The sequence below is a fragment of the Schistocerca nitens genome, chromosome 1, assembly GCF_023898315.1.
Source record: "Schistocerca nitens isolate TAMUIC-IGC-003100 chromosome 1, iqSchNite1.1, whole genome shotgun sequence".
Classification (NCBI taxonomy): Eukaryota; Metazoa; Arthropoda; class Insecta; order Orthoptera; family Acrididae; genus Schistocerca; species Schistocerca nitens.
In genome coordinates this window covers 823,033,558-823,047,225 of record NC_064614.1, presented here as the reverse complement: position 1 = coordinate 823,047,225, position 13,668 = coordinate 823,033,558, and positions in this window count along the sequence as shown.

The window sequence follows — 13,668 nt, the reverse complement described above, 5'->3', positions numbered from 1 at the left end:
CCTGTCTTCATCAAACATCGACAACTGGAGACTCGCTGATACCCAAGAGAATATTTGTATAAAGATCGAACGTTGCTTGAGGAGTATTCCTGCCATTCTTTGTTCTGAACTTCCATGGGTGGAACTTAAACTGTTCGTAGGAATTTCAAAGATTTTTTCCTTCGCCGTGGGAAACCTCCTTAGGTGAAACTTCGTTCCCCCTATTGCAGCAATGCGCATTTAACAGGACCAGTTGACCCTCCTACTGCCAGTTGTAGAATAATGTTAGTACTAGATCCTGTACGTCTTACGTAATGGGGAGATCATTTCTTCCGCCATACAATTGCGTCAGGAGGTCAAAAAACGACCTGGAATAAAATATCACGAACGATTATCGTACTTCGTGAGGATGTTGGAGACTAGAGTGGGTATCTGTGTGTCGTTAATCTAGTGATGTCTGCCGGAAACATAGATTTCCCTTTTCTCCCGTGGTAATAATATCCCAGTAAGATACAGGGTGTTTCAAAAATGACCGGTATATTTGAAACGGCAATACAAACTAAACGAGCAGCGATAGAAATACACCGTTTGTTGCAATATGCTTGCGACAACAGTACATTTTCAGGCAGACAAACTTTCGAAATTATAGTAGTTACAATTTTCAACAACAGATGGCGCTGCGGTCTGGGAAACTCTATAGTACGATATTTTCCACATATCCACCATGCGTAGCAATAATATGGCGTAGTCTCTGAATGAAATTACCCGAAACCTTTGACAACGTGTCTGGCGGAATGGCTTCACATGCAGATGAGATGTACTGCTTCAGCTGTTCAATTGTTTCTGGATTCTGGCGGTACACCTGGTCTTTCAAGTGTCCCCACAGAAAGAAGTCACAGGGGTTCATGTCTGGCGAATAGGGAGGCCAATCCACGCCGCCTCCTGTATGTTTCGGATAGCCCAAAGCAATCACACGATCATTGAAATATTCATTCAGGAAATTAAAGACGTCGGCCGTGCGATGTGGCCGGGCACCATCTTGCATAAACCACGAGGTGTTCGCAGTGTCGTCTAAGGCAGTTTGCCGGCCGCGGTGGTCTCGCGGTTCTAGGCGCGCAGTCCGGAACCGTGCGACTGCTACGGTCCCAGGTTCGAATCCTGCCTCGGGCATGGATGTGTGTGATGTCCTTAGGTTAGTTAGGTTTAAGTAGTTCTAAGTTCTAGGGGACTAATGACCACAGCAGTTGAGTCCCATAGTGCTCAGAGCCATTTGAACCATTCTAAGGCAGTTTGTACCGCCACAAATTCACGAAGAATGTCCAAATAGCGTGATGCAGTAATCGTTTCGGATCTGAAAAATGGGCCAATGATTCCTTTGGAAGAAATGGCGGCCCAGACCAGTACTTTTTGAGGATGCAGGGACGATGGAACTGCAACATGGGGCTTTTCGGTTCCCCATATGCGCCAGTTCTGTTTATTGACGAAGCCGTCCAGGTAAAAATAAGCTTCGTCAGTAAACCAAATGCTGCTCACATGCATATCGCCGTCATCAATCCTGTGCACTATATCGTTAGCGAATGTCTCTCGTGCAGCAATGGTAGCGGCGCTGAGGGGTTGCCGCGTTTGAATTTTGTATGGATAGAGGTGTAAACTCTGGCGCATGAGACGATACGTGGACGTTGGCGTCATTTGGACCGCAGCTGCAACACGGCGAACGGAAACCCGAGGCCGCTGTTGGATCACCTGATGCACTAGCTGCGCGTTGCCCTCTGTGGTTGCCGTACGCGGTCGCCCTACCTTTCAGTACGTTCATCCGTCACGTTCCCAGTCCGTTGAAATTTTGCAAACAGATCCTTTATTGTATCGCTTTTCGGTCCTTTGGTTACATTAAACCTCCGTTGAAAACTTCGTCTTGTTGCAACAACACTGTGTTCTAGGCGGTGGAATTCCAACACCAGAAAAATCCTCTGTTGTAAGGAATAAACCATGTTGTCCACAGCACACTTGCACGTTGTGAACAGCACACGCTTACAGCAGAAAGACGACGTACAGAATGGCGCACCCACAGACTGCGTTGTCTTCTATATCTTTCACATCACTTGCAGCGCAATCTGTTGTTGAAAATTGTAACTACTGTAATTTCGAAAGTTTGTCCGCCTGAAAATGTACTGTTGTCCCAAGCATATTGCAACAAACGGTGTATTTCTATCGCTGCTCGTTTAGTTTTTCTTGCCGTTTCAAATATACCGGTCATTTTTGAAACACCCTGTATATTTCTTCGCTTACCGAAGGGTCGGAATATCTGCGTCTGAAGCATCTCTGTCGGAAGAGATTGCTAGACGACAGAGTGTCTCCGTTGGTGAAAATGAAGCCAGATTTGTCCATTTGCTGGCGATACACTGGTAAGTAGTGTGAGGATCGACATTTGGTTTTCACAAACGTGCGCCAAATGTGAAATTACTATTAGTTTAAAATTTCTCATTTTCTAATTAAGAAACTAGAGGGTGTGAGCTGAGAACCAGGGTGAGGAACGAGGAGGTTTTGAGAAGAATTTGGGAGAACAAAATTCTTTTCGAGACCAAAAGGAATATGTTAATAGCGTTCCTTCTTCAGTCACAATGTATATGGCGACTGAAGACGGTATATTATAATTTAATATAGCCCTAACCGAGAGTTTACAGCCAGGCGGAGTGGCCGTGCGGTTTGAGGAGCTATGTTATGGATTGCGCGGCCCCTCCGGCTGTAGGTTCGAGTCCCCCCTCGGGCATGGGTGTGTGTTTGTTGTTCTTAGTATAAGTTAGTTTAAGTAGTGTGTAAGTCTTTGGACCGATGACTTCAGCAGTTATGTCCCTTAGGAATTCACAAACATTTGAACATTTTTTTAGAGGTTACAGTCAAGGACAGCCCAAGAAATAACAACGGCAAGGAACTTTGCCTCCGTCACATTTTGAGAGACAGCACTGACTCCATCAAGGAACTGAAGGCGTGGTATAGGTAAAGAGAGTGAGAGGAAGAAGATAAAAACTTTGCAAACGAACTGTATTGCATGAAACTGAAGAACTACTTCTTCAGCCTAGAGGAGTGACGACAGAGCAGTAAGTCAAACAATCATTCCAAGCAGGCACTATATAAATTTAATTGAATGAGCTATGTATGAAGCAACTGGCAGGGGTCAAAGCGTAAGTATCTCTGTGATCTAAATCATGAGAAAATTGGGATTTTAAACATGGCTGAATCAGCAACTGTCGAAAATCTTCACGGTAAATGATAAAAGCCAAACAGTTGCAAGATAAAGATTTACTGAAATCCTTGACCACGGTACACCCATTAAAGTAAGATATAATGAACACATGCTAGGTAAAAATGGAGAAAACGTGTACAATTCAACGTTTGCTGAACATCTATTGCTCTTACAGCATACGCCATGTAAACTGGGTGACATAGAATTGCTACACGAAGTGAGAAAGGGTTACAAACTGGACCTGTTCGAGGAAATAGAAATTTTCAAACATCTATATCAGAAAGATGAATTTATTCTTAACGAACAGGTGCAGCTTAGACACAACTTTTTTGGATAGTTTCAAACCTCCTCTTGCTCTAATGTAATATAGTTTGGCTGACTAGCAGCTAGATGTGTTGTCTGTCGATACTTGTGAGATACTCCTTTCCTGTCTTGTTGGGATTTTACGTATTTTTGAAGATTATTTTTCGCGGTTCCCGATGCGTTTCTGTGGTTTGAGTGATTCTGTTATGTTTTTTATTCATGACGACAGATGGTTTCGATTTAGTACCACATTTTGTTCGTTTCCGCTAGTATGTATCCTAGTCTTTAATTTGCGCTAGATTTTCACGTGTAACACTAGTGCCTTCTCTCGTTAGATGTGTTCCTTAGTGCAAGCTTCACCTGCTTGACACTGGGACACAGGCAGATTGGTGTTCATATTTTGTATTGTATGTGGCTATTTTAAATGGTTCTGATGTGTGTTATTTATTAAGACAGAGACTTTGAATTAGCAGAACCTTTAAAATTTTGATGCGCATGAGTATGTATCCCGGGGTTTTAATGTGTGGAAGTGTCTCGCGCATACCACAAGTGCCCTCTCTTGGTGAAACTGTCTGCCCTAGTGCTTCCACACCCTCTTCACGTTAGTTCACAGGCTAAGTACTGATAATATGCAGTGTTCGCATCAACCATCTCTTCATAATTATGCTGTACAAATGGAGATGATATTTTAATTTTAACTACTGACGACGCCTTAGGCACGATTGTTTGATGCATCTCCACTGCATGATGTGATTTTAGCAAGTGACTAAAAGTTTTTTTTCTTGTAATACTCTGGTAATTTTCATGGTTACTTAAAGCTATAAGTGTTTGTCTTTCTCTTTTATCTCAGTTATTTTGCTAATGAAGGTGTCTTCCTGTTCAGGTGTGTTTTTGCTTTTGATGAAGGTATCTTTAGACATACCGAAATCGTGGTCAAGGATTTCAATATATCTTTATGCTGCAACTGTTTGGCTGTTGTCATTTACGCTGAAGAAAATTGGGAATTACTTTATTTGCCAACGTGCTGCACAGGAAATATATTAAATCATGTGAATCACTTATCAGTGAATGAAACTGTGGCACTTATTCTTGGCTGAATCAGTGAAAAATGAGAGATGCATTAGGCCACACATTCCTCGAGCGTGACTTTTTAAGAGGATATCAGATGATTGTCCATGAAGAGTCTAGTTATAGATGGAAAAATCCATTTGAACAAGATACTTGTCGGCTTTTCCAGAGGTTTTAGAGACCTTTGGGAGATTCCTCCTACCAGTTGTTTTGAGAAGGCGATATATATCTGCCTTATCTTTGTAGAGTACTTACGAGGGAACCTCCCCATCGCGCCCCCCTCAGATTTAGTTGTAAGTTGGCACAGTGGATAGGCCCTGATAAACTGAACACAGATCAATCGAGAAAACAGGAAGAAGTTGTGTGGAACTATGAAAAAAATAAACAAAATATACAAACTGAGTAGTCTATGCGTAAAATAGGCAACATCAAGGAGAGTGTGATCTCAAGAGCGCCATAGTGCCGTGGTTAGCGTGAGCATCTGCGGAACGAGAGGTCCTTGGTTCAAGTCTTCCCTCGAGTAAAAAGTTAAATTTTTTATTTTCAGACAACTATCAAAGATCAGGCAATCACACATAATCAACTTCGCTCTCCAAAATTCCAGGACATGTTCAGATTTGCTTGGACATATGCAGGATTTGACGGTCTACACACGGAAAAATTTGAAAACGTTAAAAACATATGTTTTGACAGAGCACAGGGAAAACTGTGCGACTGTGAAACTGTTGCATTCATTTGTTGCAGTTTATGTGACAAACTCTTATGTTTCCATCACTTTTTTGCTAGTGATTATCACATCCACAAGAAAACCTAAATCGGGCAAGGTAGAAGAATCTTTTTACCCATTTGCCAAGTGTACAAGTTAGGTGGGTCGACAACATATTCCTGTCATGTGACGCACATGCCGTCACCAGTGTCGTATAGAATATATCAGACGGATTTTCCTGTGGAGGAATCGGTTGACCTATGACCTGGCGATCAAATGCTTTCGGTTCCCATTGGAGAGGCACGTCCTTTCGTCTACTAATCGCACGGTTTTGCGGTGCGGTCGCAAAAAAACAGACACTAAACTTATTACAGTGAACAGAGACGTCAATGAACGAACGGACAGATCGTAACTTTGCGAAAATAAAATAATTAAAATTTTTATTTGTGGGAAGACTTGAACCAAGGACCTCCGCTTCCGCAGCTGCTCACGCAAACCACGAGACCACGGCGCTCCTTAGCTTATGCTCTTCTTGTTGTTGCATATCTTATGCATGGACTACTCAGTTTGTATATTTTGCTTATTTTTTTCATAGTTCCACACAACTTCTTCCTGTTTTCTCGATTGATCTGTGTTCAGTTTTTCAGGGCCCATCCACTGTGCTAACTTATAACTAAATCTGAGAGGGGTGCGATGGGGAGGTTCCCTTGTTAGTTGCAGAATCCCCTTGCACAGATTGACTACTCGATGAGTGATAATAAAGTGGTTCGTATGCACGTGTTTTTCTGCTATGCGCTACAAGTCTCATAGTAACAACTTTTTTTCTTTCCGCACGGTGTCAATGATAACTCCTTTCAATACAGTTAAAGAGGGTAAGGGTGATTTTAAATGAATACCTATGGAAGATTGCTGGACATAGGCAAGTCAGGCTACAAACAGAGAAGTGAGTAAGGACGCTGTTACCACACACTTTAAGAAAGTTCATTGTAGAAGACGGGTAATATCTGTAACTGAAGACGGGGTGTAGGAATTGACCTCAGGCGAAAGCAATTGATCTTTTGTAGATGCCCGATCGCAAGCACAGATCATAAAAGGTTTTGAAGATAAATTATTTTGTCTTAGGTGAGGTCGTTCATTAGGAGATATGGCGGGCCTGTTGGTTTCGGGGTAAAACGCGTGACTAGAAACCGAAAGGCCGCGGAATCGAATCCCAATCGGACCACGGAATATTATACTCTGACTTTAAATTAGACTGCACCTCTCAGTGAGGTGAAGGTTCTCCATGAACGACTCCCATGAAGGATTCCACATTTAACTGTAGGTCCTCTTTCGCCGGCAGGATTCCTGGAGAAGGTTAGGAACTCGAAGGTCGCCGGAAGTGGCGTCCAATTGAAAGACCTGCACCAGACTCTTGAACTACACGAAGTTACGATTAGCACAAGTAAAATAAATGTCACATGCACGATTATGAAAGTGGCTGGGCGCAGAAAGTAAGGAAATAAAGTAGGTTCAAATGGTTCAAATGGCTCTGAGCACTATGGGACTTAACTTCTGAGGTCATCGGTCCCCTAGAACTTTGAACTACTTAAACCTAACTAACCTAAGGACATCACACACACATCCATGCCCGAGGCAGGATTCGAACCGGTCGTGCGGTTCCAGACTGTAGCGCCTAAAACCGCTCGGCCACCCAGGCAGGCAATAAAGTAGGAAACGAGCTCTTGACCAAACCATGGAGGCCCAATGGGTGTCTACCGACCGCCGTGTCATACTCTGCCTTGCGGCGCGATGCGAATGATGCGGTATGGTGTGGCGTGTGGTCAGCACACAGCTTTCTCGGCCGTTTTGCAGACTTTCCAAACCTTGTAGCCGCACCTACTCGGGGAAGTAGCTCCTCAGTTGATATCACGAGGCTCAGTGCACCCCTTACTGGTCCTCTCACGAAGGAAAAATCCTTGGCAGCAACGGGATTTAAAGTCAGAGTGTAATATTCCGTCGTCTATTCCCGGTCATCCGCATGGCAACGAAGTAGGAAGATTAGGGCCTAAAGTCCCGTCGACGGTGAGGTCATTAAAGACTTAGTACAAGTTCTGACTGGGAAAGGATGGGGAAGGAAGTCAACCATCCTGGTTCAAAGCCGGCTGTCAGCTTAACAAATTGATAGATATTACTGAAAACTCAAATCGGGTTGGCCTTATTGGTACTGAGATCACTTTATCGCGTCATTGCTACCTTGGTCGGTGCGAGAGAACCTTGGTGAAATGATACGCTAGGTTTGGATAACCCAGGCTCATGTTTCTATTCGCTTATCCTGACGCAGATTTTCCTCTAGCCCTAATGTTGAGATGGTTATTACGACAAGGTAAAAGTTGATTTCTTCCTTCTTGTGTCTTTAACGACATCAGTATCGACAGGAAGTTGTACTAAAACTGTCCTTTTCTCTGGTAATCAGTTCATCTTTTCGTGATAACTTTCTATAGGAAAGAGAGGAGATATTCACATTGCCTGATCACTAGTTTGTCATGTCTTCATCATCTTCCACTGCTTGACACAGGCGTCACCACGCTTTTCGATGCATTAATGTCTCACCTTCTTACCTCTTCCGTTAGGATTGTTGGCTCAGTTATTTCTTATCTTTCGTAGTTCGGCAAAGTACCTTTTAGAGCAGTCAACCAACGGTTTGCTTTGTTAAGTGTCTTGTCCATCTCTGTCTCATTTCTTCCACTCCGGCCCGCATCTCGTGGTCGTGCGGTAGCGTTCTCGCTTCCCACGCCCGGGTGCCCGGGTTCGATTCCCGGCGGGGTCAGGGATTTTCTCTGCCTCGTGATGGCTGGGTGTTGTGTGATGTCCTTAGGTTAGTTAGGTTTAAGTAGTTCTAAGTTCTAGGGGACTGATGACCATAGCTGTTAAGTCCCATAGTGCTCAGAGCCATTTGAACCATTTTTCTTCCACTCCAATTCGTAGAATGTTACTAACAAATATTAGGCGGTTCAGTTATGTTCCTAGTAACACGTATTCCCCTTTTTCTCACTTTGTTGACTGCTGAGAACAGGTAGAGGATATGCGATGTCTTGAAAGTCTGATGAAAGCTGTAACATTGAGGAATATATTCTTCACTTTACTTTACGTTGACTGAATCATTTACTTGTTTCTCAAAGGCTGTTACCACTCATTGTGTTGAAATTTCGTGAGGACCTACGTTGAAATCCAAAACTCCTTCTTAAAGTAGTAATCGATTCTCAGTTGTTCAAGATTTACAAATCGTCCGTTGTGCTACGTTCACTTGTAAGACTAATTGTCCTTTGGTTGATGAAAGTCCAGTAACGTTTCTTGGTAATTAGCGTAGTGATTATTTTGCTCATCACGGAAACGAAGCTGATAGGTCTATCATTTGTCTTGTCCGTCATATGACTTGCGAAGCAGAATTATTACAGGTTTTTTTTAATTTTATGCAATTGTCTCACTCCGTAACCACTATTAAAACAGTTTTCCTAACTTATTTTGTATTACTTTCCCTACAGCTTTAATCATTTCTAATGAAAAATCGCCGTCTTCATATCCATTTCATTTTTTCACATCCGTGAACTGGCTTCCATCTGAAACCAGTGACCTATTGTCAGAGAACATGATGGCAAATGTTTACAAGAAAATTCAGGTTGTTTGATAGAGCGGACAGCCAGATGTGGTGTTTGGCGCGGGTGCGAGAAGGGACGAACATCAGAAAAAGCTTAGCCGTCACATGCCAGAAACAATGAGGTGCCTTTTCCCTTGAAATGTGTGTCACTCTTTCTCCCATCTCCCCCTGGCACTCCCTCTCCCGATAACTTTCAGAAAAGGAATATTTTCAAGGAACAGAGAAATCGTGGGAAGAAAGTATGGCCCGAAGTAACGAATCCTAAATTACGAATTATTAGTAATAAGAAGTTACAAAAATAAAAGTACCTCTGTGAAAATTATATGTTAATCAACAACTGCAACAAGGGGAGGTGATTTGACTTGCTGTGAGGAATCTAGCGAACACCGATTGGTTCAAAACAAAATCACGTGGCGAATTGCGAGGAGGACGACAGGCCACTAAAGCCGCTAGGCAGAAACTCACTCTTGGTTGCATTCTGATACAAGAATTATGTGTCTTTGGTGTTCCATGGGATCTGGTGAGTACAAAGTCTATGGGTGTGCGCTGGCACACATCCATTAGCATCACCTTGCTACTTTTTATTCACCTATCGTATTATTTCTGACATTGCTTTTGTCATTGAATGATAATAAATTTATTTAAATTAAATATCGATGAACATATACTGTGACTGGCGCTATGGAAGTGTCATATCCAGCACTTCATAATACACGGTTAGGAAAGTGAACCCGCCGCTCTGACGCAAACATGAAGAGCAACACAACTTACTACTTTCTTTTCTATAAAGGTTGGTCCATTGATAGTGACCGGCCAAATATCTCACGAAATAAGCATCAAACGAAAAAACTACAAAGAACGAAACAAGTATAGCTTGAAGGGGGAAACCAGGTGGCGCTATGGTTGGCCCGCTAGATGGCATTGCCATAGGTCGAACGAATATCAACAGCGTTTTTTTTTAGATAGGAACCCCATTTTTTACTACATATTCGCGTAGTACGTAAAGAAATATGAATGTTTTAGTTGAACCACTTTTTTGCTTCGTGATAGATGGCGCTGTAATAGTCACAAACATGTAAGTACGTGGTATCACGTAACATTCCGCCAGTGCGGACGGTATTTGCTTCGTGATACATTACCCGTGTTAAAATGGACCGTTTACCATTTGCGGAAAAGGTCGATATCGTGTTGACGTATGGCTATTGTGATCAAAATGCCCAACGGGAGTGTGCTATGTATGCTGCTCGATATCCTGGACCACACCATCCAAGTGTTCGGACCGTTTGCCGGATAGTTACGTTATTTAAGGAAACAGGAAGTGTTCAGACACATGTGAAATGTCAACCACGACCTGCAACAAATGATGATGCCTAAGTAGGTGTTATAGCTGCTGTCGCGGCTAATCCGCACATCAGTAGCAGACAAATTGCGGGAGAATCGGGATCTCAAAAACGTCGGTGTTGAGAATGCTACATCAACATCGATTGCACCGGTACCATATCTCTATGCACCAGGAATTGCTTGGCGACGACTTTGAACTTCGTGTATAGTTCTGCCACTGGGCACAAGAGAAATTACGGGACGATGACAGATTTTTTGCACGCGTTCTATTTAGCGACGAAGCGTCATTAACGTAAACCGGCATAATATGTACTATTGGGCTACGGAAAATCCACGATGGCTGCCACAAGTGGAACATCAGCGACCTTGGTGGGTTCATGTATGGTGCGGCATTATGGGAGGAAGGATAATTGGCCCTCATTTTATCGATGGCAATCTAAATGGTGCAATGTATGCTGATTTCCTACGTAATGTTCTACCGATGTTACTACGAGATGTTTCACTGCATGACAGAATGGCGATGTACTTCCAACATGATGGATGTCCGGCACATAGCTCTCGTGCGGTTGAAGCGGTATTGAATAGCACCATTCATGACAGATGGATTGGTCGTCGAAGCACCATACCATGGCCCACACGTTAACCGGATCTGAAGTCCCCGGATTTCTTTCTGTGGGGAAATTTAAAGGATATTTGCTATCGTGATCCACCGACAACGCCTGACAACATGCGCCAGCGCATTGTCTATGCATGTGCGAACATTACGGAAGGTGAACTACTCGCTGTTGAGAGGAATGTTGTTACACGTATTGCCAAATGCATTGAGGTTGACGGGCATCATTTTGAGCATTTATTGCATTAATGTGGTATTTACAGGTAATCACGCTGTAACAGCATGCGGTCTCAGAAACGATAATTTCACAGAGGTACATGTATCACATTGGAACAACTGAAATAAAATTTTCAAACGTACCTACGTTCTGTATTTTAATTTAAAAAACCTACCCGTATCAACTGTTCGTCTAAAATTGTGAGCCATTGTTTGTGACTATTACAGCGTCATCTGTCACAAAGCAAAAACAGTGGTCCAACTAAAACAGTCATATTTCTTTACGTACTACATGAACATGTAATAAAAAATGGGAGTTCCTATTTTAAAAAAAACGCAGTTGATATCCGTTTGACCTATGGCAGCGCCATCTAGCAGGCCAACGATAGTGCCATCTGGCTTCCCCCTTCACGCTAGACAAGTTTCGTTCTTTGTAGTTTTTTCGTTTGGCGCTTATTTCGTGAGATATTTGGCCCGGTCACTATCAATGGACCACCCTGTATGTTAAAGTCTAGTAGCGACCCTGTTGTGCACTCTTTAGTTTATTTGTATCATATTCCAGAGTTACCAGTTGACTTGCTACAGGGCCACAGTTAAACAGTAATGTAACGAAACTGTGGGACAATGTGGAAATGTAATGGAGGTCCTTAGTTAATAAACGAGTTCATATTTTGGAGGGCAGTACGTAACAAACCACCAAGAAAATTCGCGCAATCTTATACAGTGTTTGTAGACATGAAATTGTAAGATAGTGCTGAAATACTCGTCCGATAAAGGCATAAAACCTACAAGTATTATTTCTTCCATTCGAAATTGTGTTAGTATAATATTGAAATAAGTAGAGTAACAAGTTAGACAAAACATTCTGTCGACGTAAACACTGACACAGGAGGTCATCCTTGCTTATGGAAGTCCCGCCTCGCTTCCGTGGTAAAGTGTTTTCGCCAAGCAAATAAGGTGCTTAGAGCTAGAAAGAGAAATTCGGAGAGGATATTGTGTGTTTCCATTAAGTTACAATTACAGTTGTTGAATAGGTGACAGCAGAGTTAGGCTATAACGAAGACTGTTGTCGTTAGGTACCACTGTCGTTTGTTGCAAACAGACAGGCAGGCTTCCATAATGATTGTACGTCCTCCCGGCTGCTCACTGCGATTCATCCACGCGTGACCGTTTTCATTTTGTGAAGGATCAGCTATGAGGAAGGAATGGAGTAGAAAACTCTTGTCTTCCGTGCGGCTCACACAGCCTTCTGTAGAAGTGGTGATTTTAAAGTTCATGAACTATGGATCGAGTGCAAAAAATTTAGTGGATATTTTGTCGAAGACTGACAGAGATATGTGTCTTAAATGTCACGTTATGTTTTTATTGTTGAAATTTTTCCTTTGCAATAAAAACTGAATTTGAGTAAAAACCATTTCGGAAGGTACAGGCGTTTTCCCGAGAGGTGAATTACGTAAGGGATATAGCTCAGATCCCACACAATTTATAAATTTATAGCAACCGAATATGATTTCTGCATATATGTCAAGGTATAACTTCAGCTTGTAACATATTGTTTCTTGGGCACGACCGCTGGCTCTTGCTGCTCGGTAGTGAATGAACTAAAATGCCAGCTTTCCGATATCCAGGGGACGGACCTCCAACCTGGAAATAATAGGCCTCGTCTTCCATTAATCCAGGTGAATGGATAGTGGTTCGTCCTGTTTCCAAGGAGAAGTGATTTCCCCGTGTCTTTCAGTACATGCTGAGAATTAACTTTTAAACTCATAGGCAGGAAGCAGCTCATTTCTGAGTGTTATTCGTGAGAAATGGATATGGCGAATGTAAATAGAGAAATTTCTTTTCTGAGACTAGTAAGCCAAAAGGCCTGAGTGCCAAAATAATTTCTTGCTGCGGTTTCGGAAATGGTGAAATCAAAAAGTCGTTTAGCAGCTGTGGCGATGGTAGCTGGCGAGTGGTGAGCCCTGCATGTATTGGAAAAGGATGTTAAGCGTATCAAGTCAGGAGTGAGTTACCTTTAGGCTTAGGTGACATGGGCGTATTTTAACGAAATCGTTTTACGAAAGTCAACGCAACGTTTTCATAACGCAGACACTTGACTGTACCACACGTTAAATAACGCAATGTTTTATGAATTAAATGACGCAGCTTTGGGAGCAAGGTGACTACTCGGTGTATTGTTAACATATTTTCCCCTACAGGACGGTCCATTGTGTACCGACTGGAGCGCATGTGAAGTACCCATGCCTAAAACTGAGAAGTTCAATGACAGAACTGAGCATAACATCAAAAGTGATTATTTCGTTACGAGTCTCTAGACGACGGAAACAGAAAACAACAGAGGAGTGGTGGGGATACATCCAATAATTGTAGATCGGTCTCGTAAAGGAAAATCCGTAAATGTACACGAAAGAGTGAAAAATTGTCTAACCTTGTCTTTTGATTATTATCGTATGGCAGTACAATCATTTGAGTGCGTGAATAGTACAGAAGCTGAAGAAAAGCTGTCATTTTCTTTCTTCTGCTTGCATATTTTCCCATTGATCTCTGACAACTGAATCACATTC